The sequence below is a fragment of the Notolepis coatsorum genome (assembly GCF_963971535.1).
Source record: "Notolepis coatsorum genome assembly, chromosome: 4".
Classification (NCBI taxonomy): domain Eukaryota; kingdom Metazoa; phylum Chordata; class Actinopteri; order Aulopiformes; family Paralepididae; genus Notolepis; species Notolepis coatsorum.
In genome coordinates, this window is record NC_140168.1 from 160,819,054 (window position 1) to 160,836,001 (window position 16,948).

Here is a 16,948-nt window from a genome sequence, read left to right on the forward strand (position 1 = left end):
AGAAGGGGTCTGAGAATGTGTTGGCGGATGCTCTATCTCGGAGTTAAATCTCTCGTGCTGTCGACTTGTTCTATTTTGCTGTCGACTCGTTGTCTGTTGCTGTCAACTCGTTCTGTCATTGTTGACCCGTGTGGTTGTGCCAACTGCTAGTTTTTCATAGCTCTTTTTTTTGACACATTTGTACATGTTATCTCAGAGATGTTAACTCGGTGTTAAGAAAAAAAAAAAAAAACATGTTTAGTTGGTGTTGAGTGTCAATCATGTTTTTGTCTTATGTATGGGGGTGTTACATCCCAATGTATATATTCCCCAGTGTGTGTCTCCATGTGTGTGTGTTCTCCATTTTGTTTCCTCCCTCCAGCCATTGTTCCCTTCACCATTGGTCCCTGCCAGGCCAATCCTTCCATTATTGCAACACAGCACCGATTGGTGGATGGCCTTCCAGACTCCAACACTCAATCCACACCCCCCAATCATGGATCACCCCACACCTGTTAAAACATGGCTTCTCACTTCAGTCTTTCTATCTCTCTGGCATGAGGCTAGGCCTGTTGTGATTTTGGTAAACCTGTAACTTTGACAGTATTGCATTTCGTTTATTGGCCTTTGGTGCTTAGTAGTAATTTCCTTGTGTGTGTATGGCCACAGAGAGAGCATTGTTAGTTATAGTTTGTTTTTGTACATATTCTGCCTTTGTTTCTGTATAATTAATGTGTTTTTCTCTCTTTCTCAGGAAGCACAGATGGGGTGAGATGCCATTTCCTTTGGACATTGTTTTCTCCTGTTTTGGTTAGGTAAGAGTAGTTTAGGTAATGTAATCTCTTTTACCATAGATTAGATTGTGTTTATTTGGAGTATAGTGGTGTTTGTTTGTTGTTTTGGCCTGGGCTCACCCCTGAGCTACATGTGCTTCCTTTGCCTCTATTCAATAAATATCATTGTTGTTTACAAACCTGGTCCATCTTTTCTGTCAACCAACTGTTATGTTACAGCCCTTTACCCTTAGACACACAGGGGTCGTAACAGTCCTGTATTCAGTCCACAGCCCTGTATTCAGACCACAGCCCCTGTATTCAGACCACAGCCCCTGCATTCAGAACACAGCCCCTGTATTCAGACCACAGCCCTGTATTCAGACCACAGCCCCTGTATTCAGACCACAGTCCTGTATTCAGACCACAGCCCCTGTATTCAGACCACAGCCCCTGTATTCAGAACACAGCCCCTGTATTCAGACCACAGCCCTGTATTCAGACCACAGCCCCTGTATTCAGACCACAGTCCTGTATTCAGACCACAGCCCTGTATTCAGACCACAGCCCTGTATTCAGACCACAGCCCCTGTATTCAGACCACAGCCCTGTATTCAGACCACAGCCCCTGTATTCAGACCACAGTCCTGTATTCAGTCCACAGCCCTGTATTCAGACCACAGCCCCTGTATTCAGACCACAGCCCCTGTATTCAGAACACAGCCCCTGTATTCAGACCACAGCCCTGTATTCAGACCACAGCCCCTGTATTCAGACCACAGTCCTGTATTCAGACTGCAGTCCCTGAATTCAAACCACAGCCCTGTATTCAGACCACAGCCCCTGTATTCAGACCACAGCCCTGTATTCAGACCTGTATTCAGACCACAGCCCCTGTATTCAGACCACAGCCCTGTATTCAGACCACAGCCCCTGTATTCAGACCACAGTCCTTGTTACATCCCAATGTATATATTCCCCAGTGTGTGTCTCCATGTGTGTGTGTTCTCCATTTTGTTTCCTCCCTCCAGCCATTGTTCCCTTCACCATTGGTCCCTGCCAGGCCAATCCTTCCATTATTGCAACACAGCACCGATTGGTGGATGGCCTTCCAGACTCCAACACTCAATCCACACCCCCCAATCATGGATCACCCCACACCTGTTAAAACATGGCTTCTCACTTCAGTCTTTCTCTCTCTCTGGCATGAGGCTAGGCCTGTTGTGATTTTGGTAACCCTGTAACTTTGACAGTATTGCATTTCGTTTATTGGCCTTTGGTGCTTAGTAGTAATTTCCTTGTGTGTGTATGGCCACAGAGAGAGCATTGTTAGTTATAGTTTGTTTTTGTACATATTCTGCATTTGTTTCTGTATAATTAATGTGTTTTTCTCTCTTTCTCAGGAAGCACAGATGGGGTGAGCTGCCATTTCCTTTGGACATTGTTTTCTCCTGTTTTGGTTAGGTAAGAGTAGTTTAGGTAATGTAATCTCTTTTACCATAGATTAGATTGTGTTTATTTGGAGTATAGTGGTGTTTGTTTGTTGTTTTGGCCTGGGCTCACCCCTGAGCTACATGTGCTTCCTTTGCCTCTATTCAATAAATATCATTGTTGTTTACAAACCTGGTCCATCTTTTCTGTCAACCAACTGTTATGTTACAGCCCTTTACCCTTAGACACACAGGGGTCGTAACAGTCCTGTATTCAGTCCACAGCCCTGTATTCAGACCACAGCCCCTGTATTCAGACCACAGCCCCTGTATTCAGAACACAGCCCCTGTATTCAGACCACAGCCCTGTATTCAGACCACAGCCCCTGTATTCAGACCACAGTCCTGTATTCAGACCACAGCCCCTGTATTCAGACCACAGCCCCTGTATTCAGAACACAGCCCCTGTATTCAGACCACAGCCCTGTATTCAGACCACAGCCCCTGTATTCAGACCACAGTCCTGTATTCAGACCACAGCCCTGTATTCAGACCACAGCCCTGTATTCAGACCACAGCCCCTGTATTCAGACCACAGCCCTGTATTCAGACCACAGCCCCTGTATTCAGACCACAGTCCTGTATTCAGTCCACAGCCCTGTATTCAGACCACAGCCCCTGTATTCAGACCACAGCCCCTGTATTCAGAACACAGCCCCTGTATTCAGACCACAGCCCTGTATTCAGACCACAGCCCCTGTATTCAGACCACAGTCCTGTATTCAGACTGCAGTCCCTGAATTCAAACCACAGCCCTGTATTCAGACCACAGCCCCTGTATTCAGACCACAGCCCTGTATTCAGACCTGTATTCAGACCACAGCCCCTGTATTCAGACCACAGCCCTGTATTCAGACCACAGCCCCTGTATTCAGACCACAGTCCTGTATTCAGTCCACAGCCCTGTATTCAGACCACAGCCCCTGTATTCAGACCACAGCCCCTGTATTCAGAACACAGTCCCTGTATTCAGACCACAGCCCTGTATTCAGACCACAGCCCCTGTATTCAGACCACAGTCCTGTATTTAGACCACATCCCCTGTATTCAGACCACAGCCCCTGTATTCAGAACACAGCCCCTGTATTCAGACCACAGCCCTGTATTCAGACCACAGCCCCTGTATTCAGACCACAGTCCTGTATTCAGACCACAGCCCTGTATTCAGACCACAGCCCCTGTATTCAGACCACAGCCCTGTATTCAGACCACAGCCCCTGTATTCAGACCACAGTCCTGTATTCAGTCCACAGCCCTGTATTCAGACCACAGCCCCTGTATTCAGACCAAAGCCCCTGTATTCAGAACACAGCCCCTGTATTCAGAACACAGCCCTGTATTCAGACCACAGCCCCTGTATTCAGACCACAGTCCTGTATTCAGACCACAGCCCCTGTATTCAGACCACAGCCCTGTATTCAGACCACAGCCCCTGTATTCAGACCACAGTCCTGTATTCAGTCCACAGCCCTGTATTCAGACCACAGCCCCTGTATTCAGACCACAGCCCCTGTATTCAGAACACAGCCCCTGTATTCAGACCACAGCCCTGTATTCAGACCACAGCCCCTGTATTCAGACCACAGTCCTGTATTCAGACTGCAGTCCCTGAATTCAAACCACAGCCCTGTATTCAGACCACAGCCCCTGTATTCAGACCACAGCCCTGTATTCAGACCTGTATTCAGACCACAGCCCCTGTATTCAGACCACAGCCCTGTATTCAGACCACAGCCCCTGTATTCAGACCACAGTCCTGTATTCAGTCCACAGCCCTGTATTCAGACCACAGCCCCTGTATTCAGACCACAGCCCCTGTATTCAGAACACAGCCCCTGTATTCAGACCACAGCCCTGTATTCAGACCACAGCCCCTGTATTCAGACCACAGTCCTGTATTCAGACCACATCCCCTGTATTCAGACCACAGCCCCTGTATTCAGAACACAGCCCCTGTATTCAGACCACAGCCCTGTATTCAGACCACAGCCCCTGTATTCAGACCACAGTCCTGTATTCAGACCACAGCCCTGTATTCAGACCACAGCCCCTGTATTCAGACCACAGCCCTGTATTCAGACCACAGCCCCTGTATTCAGACCACAGTCCTGTATTCAGTCCACAGCCCTGTATTCAGACCACAGCCCCTGTATTCAGACCAAATCCCCTGTATTCAGAACACAGCCCCTGTATTCAGAACACAGCCCTGTAGTCAGACCACAGCCCCTGTATTCAGACCACAGTCCTGTATTCAGACCACAGCCCTGTATTCAGACCACAGCCCTGTATTCAGACCACAGCCCCTGTATTCAGACCACATCCCTGTATTCAGACCACAGCCCCTGTATTCAGATCACAGTCCTGTATTCAGACCTGTATTCAGACCACAGCCCTGTATTCAGACCTGTATTCAGACCACAGCCCTGTATTCAGTCCTGTATTCAGACCACAGTCCTGTATTCAGACCTGTATTCAGACCACAGCCCTGTATTCAGACCTGTATTCAGACCACAGCCCTGTATTCAGTCCTGTATTCAGACCACAGTCCTGTATTCAGTCCTGTATTCAGACAACAGCCCTGTATTCAGACCTGTATTCAGACCACAGCCCTGTATGCAGACCTGTATTCAGACCACAGCCCCTGTATTCAGACCACAGCCAGTGTATTCAGCCCTGTATTCAGACCACAGTCCTGTATTCAGACCGCAGCCCCTGTATTCAAACCACAGCCCTGTATTCAGACCACATCCCCTGTATTCAGACCACAGCCCTGTATTCAGACCTGTATTCAGACCACAGCCCCTGTATTCAGACCACAGCCCTGTATTCAGACCTGTATTCAGACCACAGCCCCTGTATTCAGACCACAGCCCCTGTATTCAGCCCTGTATTCAGACCACAGTCCTGTATTCAGACCACAGCCCTGTATTCAGACCTGTATTCAGACCACAGCCCCTGTATTCAGACCACAGCCCTGTATTCAGACCTGTATTCAGACCACAGCCCCTGTATTCAGACCACAGCCCTGTATTCAGACCTGTATTCAGACCACAGCCCCTGTATTCAGACCACAGCCCTCTATTCAGACCTGTTTTCAGACCACAGCCCCTGTATTCAGATCACAGCCCCTGTATTCAGCCCTGTATTCAGACCACAGTCCTGTATTCAGACCTGTATTCAGACCACAGTCCTGTATTCAGTCCTGTATTCAGACCACAGTCCTGTATTCAGACCTGTATTCAGACCACAGTCCTGTATTCAGACCACAGCCCTGTATTCAGACCTGTATTCAGACCACAGCCCCTGTATTCAGACCACAGCCCTGTATTCAGACCTGTATTCAGACGACAGCCCCTGTATTCAGACCACAGCCCTGTATTCAGACCTGTATTCAGACCTGTATTCAGACCACAGCCCCTGTATTCAGACCACAGCCCTGTATTCAGACCTGTATTCAGACCACAGCCCCTGTATTCAGACCACAGCCCCTGTATTCAGCCCTGCATTCAGACCACAGTCCTGTATTCAGTCTTGTATTCAGAGCACAGTCCTGTATTCAGACCTGTATTCAGACCACAGCCCTGTATTCAGTCCTGTATTCAGACCACAGCCATGTATTCAGACCACAGCCCCTGTATTCAGACCACAGCCCTGTATTCAGACCACAGTCCTGTATTCAGACCACAGCCCCTGTATTCAGACCACAGTCCTGTATTCAGACCACAGCCCCTGTATTCAGACCACAGCCCCTGTATTCAGAACACAGCCCCTGTATTCAGACCACAGCCCTGTATTCAGACCACAGCCCCTGTATTCAGACCACAGTCCTGTATTCAGACCACAGCCCTGTATTCAGACCACAGCCCTGTATTCAGACTACAGCCCCTGTATTCAGACCACAGCCCTGTATTCAGACCACAGCCCCTGTATTCAGACCACAGTCCTGTATTCAGTCCACAGCCCTGTATTCAGACCACAGTCCCTGTATTCAGACCACAGCCCCTGTATTCAGAACACAGCCCCTGTATTCAGACCACAGCCCTGTATTCAGACCACAGCCCCTGTATTCAGACCACAGTCCTGTATTCAGACTGCAGTCCCTGAATTCAAACCACAGCCCTGTATTCAGACCACAGCCCCTGTATTCAGACCACAGCCCTGTATTCAGACCTGTATTCAGACCACAGCCCCTGTATTCAGACCACAGCCCTGTATTCAGACCACAGCCCCTGTATTCAGACCACAGTCCTTGTTACATCCCAATGTATATATTCCCCAGTGTGTGTCTCCATGTGTGTGTGTTCTCCATTTTGTTTCCTCCCTCCAGCCATTGTTCCCTTCACCATTGGTCCCTGCCAGGCCAATCCTTCCATTATTGCAACACAGCACCGATTGGTGGATGGCCTTCCAGACTCCAACACTCAATCCACACCCCCCAATCATGGATCACCCCACACCTGTTAAAACATGGCTTCTCACTTCAGTCTTTCTCTCTCTCTGGCATGAGGCTAGGCCTGTTGTGATTTTGGTAAACCTGTAACTTTGACAGTATTGCATTTCGTTTATTGGCCTTTGGTGCTTAGTAGTAATTTCCTTGTGTGTGTATGGCCACAGAGAGAGCATTGTTAGTTATAGTTTGTTTTTGTACATATTCTGCATTTGTTTCTGTATAATTAATGTGTTTTTCTCTCTTTCTCAGGAAGCACAGATGGGGTGAGCTGCCATTTCCTTTGGACATTGTTTTCTCCTGTTTTGGTTAGGTAAGAGTAGTTTAGGTAATGTAATCTCTTTTACCATAGATTAGATTGTGTTTATTTGGAGTATAGTGGTGTTTGTTTGTTGTTTTGGCCTGGGCTCACCCCTGAGCTACATGTGCTTCCTTTGCCTCTATTCAATAAATATCATTGTTGTTTACAAACCTGGTCCATCATTTCTGTCAACCAACTGTTATGTTACAGCCCTTTACCCTTAGACACACAGGGGTCGTAACAGTCCTGTATTCAGTCCACAGCCCTGTATTCAGACCACAGCCCCTGTATTCAGACCACAGCCCCTGTATTCAGAACACAGCCCCTGTATTCAGACCACAGCCCTGTATTCAGACCACAGCCCCTGTATTCAGACCACAGTCCTGTATTCAGACCACAGCCCCTGTATTCAGACCACAGCCCCTGTATTCAGAACACAGCCCCTGTATTCAGACCACAGCCCTGTATTCAGACCACAGCCCCTGTATTCAGACCACAGTCCTGTATTCAGACCACAGCCCTGTATTCAGACCACAGCCCTGTATTCAGACCACAGCCCCTGTATTCAGACCACAGCCCTGTATTCAGACCACAGCCCCTGTATTCAGACCACAGTCCTGTATTCAGTCCACAGCCCTGTATTCAGACCACAGCCCCTGTATTCAGACCACAGCCCCTGTATTCAGAACACAGCCCCTGTATTCAGACCACAGCCCTGTATTCAGACCACAGCCCCTGTATTCAGACCACAGTCCTGTATTCAGACTGCAGTCCCTGAATTCAAACCACAGCCCTGTATTCAGACCACAGCCCCTGTATTCAGACCACAGCCCTGTATTCAGACCTGTATTCAGACCACAGCCCCTGTATTCAGACCACAGCCCTGTATTCAGACCACAGCCCCTGTATTCAGACCACAGTCCTGTATTCAGTCCACAGCCCTGTATTCAGACCACAGCCCCTGTATTCAGACCACAGCCCCTGTATTCAGAACACAGTCCCTGTATTCAGACCACAGCCCTGTATTCAGACCACAGCCCCTGTATTCAGACCACAGTCCTGTATTTAGACCACATCCCCTGTATTCAGACCACAGCCCCTGTATTCAGAACACAGCCCCTGTATTCAGACCACAGCCCTGTATTCAGACCACAGCCCCTGTATTCAGACCACAGTCCTGTATTCAGACCACAGCCCTGTATTCAGACCACAGCCCCTGTATTCAGACCACAGCCCTGTATTCAGACCACAGCCCCTGTATTCAGACCACAGTCCTGTATTCAGTCCACAGCCCTGTATTCAGACCACAGCCCCTGTATTCAGACCAAAGCCCCTGTATTCAGAACACAGCCCCTGTATTCAGAACACAGCCCTGTATTCAGACCACAGCCCCTGTATTCAGACCACAGTCCTGTATTCAGACCACAGCCCCTGTATTCAGACCACAGCCCTGTATTCAGACCACAGCCCCTGTATTCAGACCACAGTCCTGTATTCAGTCCACAGCCCTGTATTCAGACCACAGCCCCTGTATTCAGACCACAGCCCCTGTATTCAGAACACAGCCCCTGTATTCAGACCACAGCCCTGTATTCAGACCACAGCCCCTGTATTCAGACCACAGTCCTGTATTCAGACTGCAGTCCCTGAATTCAAACCACAGCCCTGTATTCAGACCACAGCCCCTGTATTCAGACCACAGCCCTGTATTCAGACCTGTATTCAGACCACAGCCCCTGTATTCAGACCACAGCCCTGTATTCAGACCACAGCCCCTGTATTCAGACCACAGTCCTTGTTACATCCCAATGTATATATTCCCCAGTGTGTGTCTCCATGTGTGTGTGTTCTCCATTTTGTTTCCTCCCTCCAGCCATTGTTCCCTTCACCATTGGTCCCTGCCAGGCCAATCCTTCCATTATTGCAACACAGCACCGATTGGTGGATGGCCTTCCAGACTCCAACACTCAATCCACACCCCCCAATCATGGATCACCCCACACCTGTTAAAACATGGCTTCTCACTTCAGTCTTTCTCTCTCTCTGGCATGAGGCTAGGCCTGTTGTGATTTTGGTAAACCTGTAACTTTGACAGTATTGCATTTCGTTTATTGGCCTTTGGTGCTTAGTAGTAATTTCCTTGTGTGTGTATGGCCACAGAGAGAGCATTGTTAGTTATAGTTTGTTTTTGTACATATTCTGCATTTGTTTCTGTATAATTAATGTGTTTTTCTCTCTTTCTCAGGAAGCACAGATGGGGTGAGCTGCCATTTCCTTTGGACATTGTTTTCTCCTGTTTTGGTTAGGTAAGAGTAGTTTAGGTAATGTAATCTCTTTTACCATAGATTAGATTGTGTTTATTTGGAGTATAGTGGTGTTTGTTTGTTGTTTTGGCCTGGGCTCACCCCTGAGCTACATGTGCTTCCTTTGCCTCTATTCAATAAATATCATTGTTGTTTACAAACCTGGTCCATCTTTTCTGTCAACCAACTGTTATGTTACAGCCCTTTACCCTTAGACACACAGGGGTCGTAACAGTCCTGTATTCAGTCCACAGCCCTGTATTCAGACCACAGCCCCTGTATTCAGACCACAGCCCCTGTATTCAGAACACAGCCCCTGTATTCAGACCACAGCCCTGTATTCAGACCACAGCCCCTGTATTCAGACCACAGTCCTGTATTCAGACCACAGCCCCTGTATTCAGACCACAGCCCCTGTATTCAGAACACAGCCCCTGTATTCAGACCACAGCCCTGTATTCAGACCACAGCCCCAGTATTCAGACCACAGTCCTGTATTCAGACCACAGCCCTGTATTCAGACCACAGCCCTGTATTCAGACCACAGCCCCTGTATTCAGACCACAGCCCTGTATTCAGACCACAGCCCCTGTATTCAGACCACAGTCCTGTATTCAGTCCACAGCCCTGTATTCAGACCACAGCCCCTGTATTCAGACCACAGCCCCTGTATTCAGAACACAGCCCCTGTATTCAGACCACAGCCCTGTATTCAGACCACAGCCCCTGTATTCAGACCACAGTCCTGTATTCAGACTGCAGTCCCTGAATTCAAACCACAGCCCTGTATTCAGACCACAGCCCCTGTATTCAGACCACAGCCCTGTATTCAGACCTGTATTCAGACCACAGCCCCTGTATTCAGACCACAGCCCTGTATTCAGACCACAGCCCCTGTATTCAGACCACAGTCCTGTATTCAGTCCACAGCCCTGTATTCAGACCACAGCCCCTGTATTCAGACCACAGCCCCTGTATTCAGAACACAGCCCCTGTATTCAGACCACAGCCCTGTATTCAGACCACAGCCCCTGTATTCAGACCACAGCCCTGTATTCAGACCACAGCCCTGTATTCAGACCACAGCCCCTGTATTCAGACCACAGCCCTGTATTCAGACCACAGCCCCTGTATTCAGACCACAGTCCTGTATTCAGTCCACAGCCCTGTATTCAGACCACAGCCCCTGTATTCAGACCACAGCCCCTGTATTCAGAACACAGCCCCTGTATTCAGACCACAGCCCTGTATTCAGACCACAGCCCCTGTATTCAGACCACAGTCCTGTATTCAGACTGCAGTCCCTGAATTCAAACCACAGCCCTGTATTCAGACCACATCCCCTGTATTCAGACCACAGCCCTGTATTCAGACCTGTATTCAGACCACAGCACCTGTATTCAGACCACAGCCCTGTATTCAGACCACAGCCCCTGTATTCAGACCACAGTCCTGTATTCAGTCCACAGCCCTGTATTCAGACCACAGCCCCTGTATTCAGACCACAGCCCCTGTATTCAGAACACAGCCCCTGTATTCAGACCACAGCCCTGTATTCAGACCACAGCCCCTGTATTCAGACCACAGTCCTGTATTCAGACCACATCCCCTGTATTCAGACCACAGCCCCTGTATTCAGAACACAGCCCCTGTATTCAGACCACAGCCCTGTATTCAGACCACAGCCCCTGTATTCAGACCACAGTCCTGTATTCAGACCACAGCCCTGTATTCAGACCACAGCCCCTGTATTCAGACCACAGCCCTGTATTCAGACCACAGCCCCTGTATTCAGACCACAGTCCTGTATTCAGTCCACAGCCCTGTATTCAGACCACAGCCCCTGTATTCAGACCAAATCCCCTGTATTCAGAACACAGCCCCTGTATTCAGAACACAGCCCTGTATTCAGACCACAGCCCCTGTATTCAGACCACAGTCCTGTATTCAGACCACAGCCCTGTATTCAGACCACAGCCCTGTATTCAGACCACAGCCCCTGTATTCAGACCACAGCCCTGTATTCAGACCACAGCCCCTGTATTCAGATCACAGTCCTGTATTCAGACCTGTATTCAGACCACAGCCCTGTATTCAGACCTGTATTCAGACCACAGCCCTGTATTCAGTCCTGTATCCAGACCACAGTCCTGTATTCAGACCTGTATTCAGACCACAGCCCTGTATTCAGACCTGTATTCAGACCACAGCCCTGTATTCAGTCCTGTATTCAGACCACAGTCCTGTATTCAGTCCTGTATTCAGACAACAGCCCTGTATTCAGACCTGTATTCAGACCACAGCCCTGTATGCAGACCTGTATTCAGACCACAGCCCCTGTATTCAGACCACAGCCAGTGTATTCAGCCCTGTATTCAGACCACAGTCCTGTATTCAGACCGCAGCCCCTGTATTCAAACCACAGCCCTGTATTCAGACCACATCCCCTGTATTCAGACCACAGCCCTGTATTCAGACCTGTATTCAGACCACAGCCCCTGTATTCAGACCACAGCCCTGTATTCAGACCTGTATTCAGACCACAGCCCCTGTATTCAGACCACAGCCCCTGTATTCAGCCCTGTATTCAGACCACAGTCCTGTATTCAGACCACAGCCCTGTATTCAGACCTGTATTCAGACCACAGCCCCTGTATTCAGACCACAGCCCTGTATTCAGACCTGTATTCAGACCACAGCCCCTGTATTCAGACCACAGCCCTGTATTCAGACCTGTATTCAGACCACAGCCCCTGTATTCAGACCACAGCCCTCTATTCAGACCTGTTTTCAGACCACAGCCCCTGTATTCAGATCACAGCCCCTGTATTCAGCCCTGTATTCAGACCACAGTCCTGTATTCAGACCTGTATTCAGACCACAGTCCTGTATTCAGTCCTGTATTCAGACCACAGTCCTGTATTCAGACCTGTATTCAGACCACAGTCCTGTATTCAGACCACAGCCCTGTATTCAGACCTGTATTCAGACCACAGCCCCTGTATTCAGACCACAGCCCTGTATTCAGACCTGTATTCAGACGACAGCCCCTGTATTCAGACCACAGCCCTGTATTCAGACCTGTATTCAGACCTGTATTCAGACCACAGCCCCTGTATTCAGACCACAGCCCTGTATTCAGACCTGTATTCAGACCACAGCCCCTGTATTCAGACCACAGCCCCTGTATTCAGCCCTGCATTCAGACCACAGTCCTGTATTCAGTCTTGTATTCAGAGCACAGTCCTGTATTCAGACCTGTATTCAGACCACAGCCCTGTATTCAGTCCTGTATTCAGACCACAGCCATGTATTCAGACCACAGCCCCTGTATTCAGACCACAGCCCTGTATTCAGACCACAGTCCTGTATTCAGACCACATCCCTGTATTCAGACCACAGCCCTGTATTCAGACCACAGCCCTGTATTCAGACCACAGCCCTGTATTCAGACCACAGCCCCTGTATTCAGACCACAGCCCTGTATTCAGACCACAGCCCCTGTATTCAGATCACAGTCCTGTATTCAGACCTGTATTCAGACCACAGCCCTGTATTCAGACCTGTATTCAGACCACAGCCCTGTATTCAGTCCTGTATTCAGACCACAGTCCTGTATTCAGACCTGTATTCAGACCACAGCCCTGTATTCAGACCTGTATTCAGACCACAGCCCTGTATTCAGTCCTGTATTCAGACCACAGTCCTGTATTCAGTCCTGTATTCAGACAACAGCCCTGTATTCAGACCTGTATTCAGACCACAGCCCTGTATGCAGACCTGTATTCAGACCACAGCCCCTGTATTCAGACCACAGCCAGTGTATTCAGCCCTGTATTCAGACCACAGTCCTGTATTCAGACCTGTATTCAGACCACAGTCCTGTATTCAGACCGCAGCCCCTGTATTCAAACCACAGCCCTGTATTCAGACCACAGCCCTGTATTCAGACCTGTATTCAGACCACAGCCCCTGTATTCAGACCACAGCCCCTGTATTCAGCCCTGTATTCAGACCACAGCCCTGTATTCAGACCTGTATTCAGACCACAACCCCTGTATTCAGACCACAGCCCTGTATTCAGACCTGTATTCAGACCACAGCCCCTGTATTCAGACCACAGCCCTGTATTCAGACCTGTATTCAGACCACAGCCCCTGTATTCAGACCACAGCCCTCTATTCAGACCTGTTTTCAGACCACAGCCCCTGTATTCAGATCACAGCCCCTGTATTCAGCCCTGTATTCAGACCACAGTCCTGTATTCAGACCTGTATTCAGACCACAGTCCTGTATTCAGTCCTGTATTCAGATCACAGTCCTGTATTCAGACCTGTATTCAGACCACAGTCCTGTATTCAGACCACAGCCCTGTATTCAGACCTGTATTCAGACCACAGCCCCTGTATTCAGACCACAGCCCTGTATTCAGACCTGTATTCAGACCACAGCCCCTGTATTCAGACCACAGCCCTGTATTCAGACCTGTATTCAGACCTGTATTCAGACCACAGCCCCTGTATTCAGACCACAGCCCTGTATTCAGACCTGTATTCAGACCACAGCCCCTGTATTCAGACCACAGCCCCTGTATTCAGCCCTGCATTCAGACCACAGTCCTGTATTCAGTATTGTATTCAGAGCACAGTCCTGTATTCAGACCTGTATTCAGACCACAGCCCTGTATTCAGTCCTGTATTCAGACCACAGCCATGTATTCAGACCACAGCCCCTGTATTCAGACCACAGCCCTGTATTCAGACCACAGTCCTGTATTCAGACCACATCCCTGTATTCAGACCACAGCCCTGTATTCAGACCACAGCCCCTGTATTCAGACCACAGCCCTGTATTCAGACCACAGCCCCTGTATTCAGACCACAGCCCCTGTATTCAGACCACAGCCCTGTATTCAGACCTGTATTCAGACCACAGCCCCTGTATTCAGACCACAGCCCTGTATTCAGACCTGTATTCAGACCACAGCCCCTGTATTTAGACCATAGCTCCTGTATTGAGCCCTGTATTCAGACCACAGTCCTGTATTCAGTCATGTATTCAGACCACAGTCATGTATTCAGACCTGTATTCAGACCACAGTCCTGTATTCAGACCTGTATTCAGACCATCAGTCCTGTATTCAGTCCTGTATTCAGACCACAGTCCTGTATTCAGACCTGTATTCAGACCACAATCCTGTATTCAGACCACAGCCCTGTATTCAGACCTGTATTCAGACCACAGCCCCTGTATTCAGACCACAGCCCTGTATTCAGACCTGTATTCAGACCACAGCCCCTGTATTCAGACCACAGCCCTGTATTCAGCCCTGTATTCAGACCACAGCCCCTGTATTCAGACCACAGCCCTCTATTCAGACCTGTATTCAGACCACAGCCCCTGTATTCAGATCACAGCCCCTGTATTCAGCCCTGTATTCAGACCACAGTCCTGTATTCAGTCCTGTATTCAGACCACATTCCTGTATTCAGACCTGTATTCAGACCACATCCCTGTGTTCAGACCTGTATTCAGACCACAGTCCTGTATTCAGTCCTGTATTCAGACCACAGCCCCTGTATTCAGACCACAGCCCTGTATTCATACCTGTATTTAGACCACAGCCCCTGTATTCAGACCACAGCCCCTGTATTCAGCGCTGTATTCAGACCACAGTCCTGTATTCAGTCTTGTATTCAGAGCACAGTCCTGTATTCAGACCTGTATTCAGACCACAGCCCTGTATTCAGTCCTGTATTCAGACCACAGCCCTGTATTCAGACCACAGCCCCTGTATTCAGACCACAGCCCTGTATTCAGACCACAGCCCCTATATTCAGACCTGTATTCAGACCACAGCCCTGTATTCAGACCTGTATTCAGACCACAGCCCCTGTATTCAGACCACAGCCCGTGTATTCAGCCCTGTATTCAGACCACAGTCCTGTATTCAGACCTGTATTCAGACCACAGTCCTGTATTCAGACTGCAGTCCCTGAATTCAAACCACAGCCCTGTATTCAGACCACAGCCCCTGTATTCAGACCACAGCCCTGTATTCAGACCTGTATTCAGACCACAGCCCCTGTATTCAGACCACAGACCTGTATTCAGACCTGTATTCAGACCTGTATTCAGACCACAGCCCCTTGTATTCAGACCAGAGCCCTGTATTCAGACCACAGCCCCTGTATTCAGACCACAGTCCTGTATTCAGTCCACATCCCTGTATTCAGACCACATCCCCTGTATTCAGACCACAGCCCCTGTATTCAGAACACAGCCCCTGTATTCAGACCACAGCCCTGTATTCAGACCACAGCCCCTGTATTCAGACCACAGTCCTGTATTCAGACCACAGCCCTGTATTCAGACCACAGCCCTGTATTCAGACCACAGCCCCTGTATTCAGACCACAGCCCTGTATTCAGACCACAGCCCCTGTATTCAGATCACAGTCCTGTATTCAGACCTGTATTCAGACCACAGCCCTGTATTCAGACCTGTATTCAGACCACAGCCCTGTATTCAATCCTGTATTCAGACCACAGTCCTGTATTCAGACCTGTATTCAGACCACAGCCCTGTATTCAGACCTGTATTCAGACCACAGCCCTGTATTCAGTCCTGTATTCAGACCACAGTCCTGTATTCAGTCCTGTATTCAGACAACAGCCCTGTATTCAGACCTGTATTCAGACCACAGCCCTGTATGCAGACCTGTATTCAGACCACAGCCCCTGTATTCAGACCACAGCCAGTGTATTCAGCCCTGTATTCAGACCACAGTCCTGTATTCAGACCTGTATTCAGACCACAGTCCTGTATTCAGACCGCAGCCCCTGTATTCAAACCACAGCCCTGTATTCAGACCACAGCCCCTATATTCAGACCACAGCCCTGTATTCAGACCTGTATTCAGACCACAGCCCCTGTATTCAGACCACAGCCCTGTATTCAGACCTGTATTCAGACCACAGCCCCTGTATTCAGACCACAGCCCCTGTATTCAGCCCTGTATTCAGACCACAGTCCTGCATTCAGTCCTGTATTCAGACCACAGTCATGTATTCAGACCTGTATTCAGACCACAGTCCTGTATTCAGACCTGTATTCAGACCACAGTCCTGTATTCAGTCCTGTATTCAGACCACAGTCCTGTATTCAGACCTGTATTCAGACCACAGTCCTGTATTCAGACCACAGCCCTGTATTCAGACCTGTATTCAGACCACAGCCCCTGTATTCAGACCACAGCCCTGTATTCAGACCTGTATTCAGACCACAGCCCCTGTATTCAGACCACATCCCTGTATTCAGACCTGTATTCAGACCACAGCCCCTGTATTCAGCCCTGCATTCAGACCACAGTCCTGTATTCAGTCTTGTATTCAGAGCACAGTCCTGTATTCAGACCTGTATTCAGACCACAGCCCTGTATTCAGTCCTGTATTCAGACCACAGCCCTATATTCAAACCACAGGCCCTGTATTCAGACCACAGCCCTGTATTCAGACCACAGTCCTGTATTCAGACCACAGCCCTGTATTCAGACCACAGCCCTGTATTCAGACCACAGCCCCTGTATTCAGACCACAGCCCTGTATTCAGACCACAGCCCCTGTATTCAGACCACAGCCCCTGTATTCAGACCA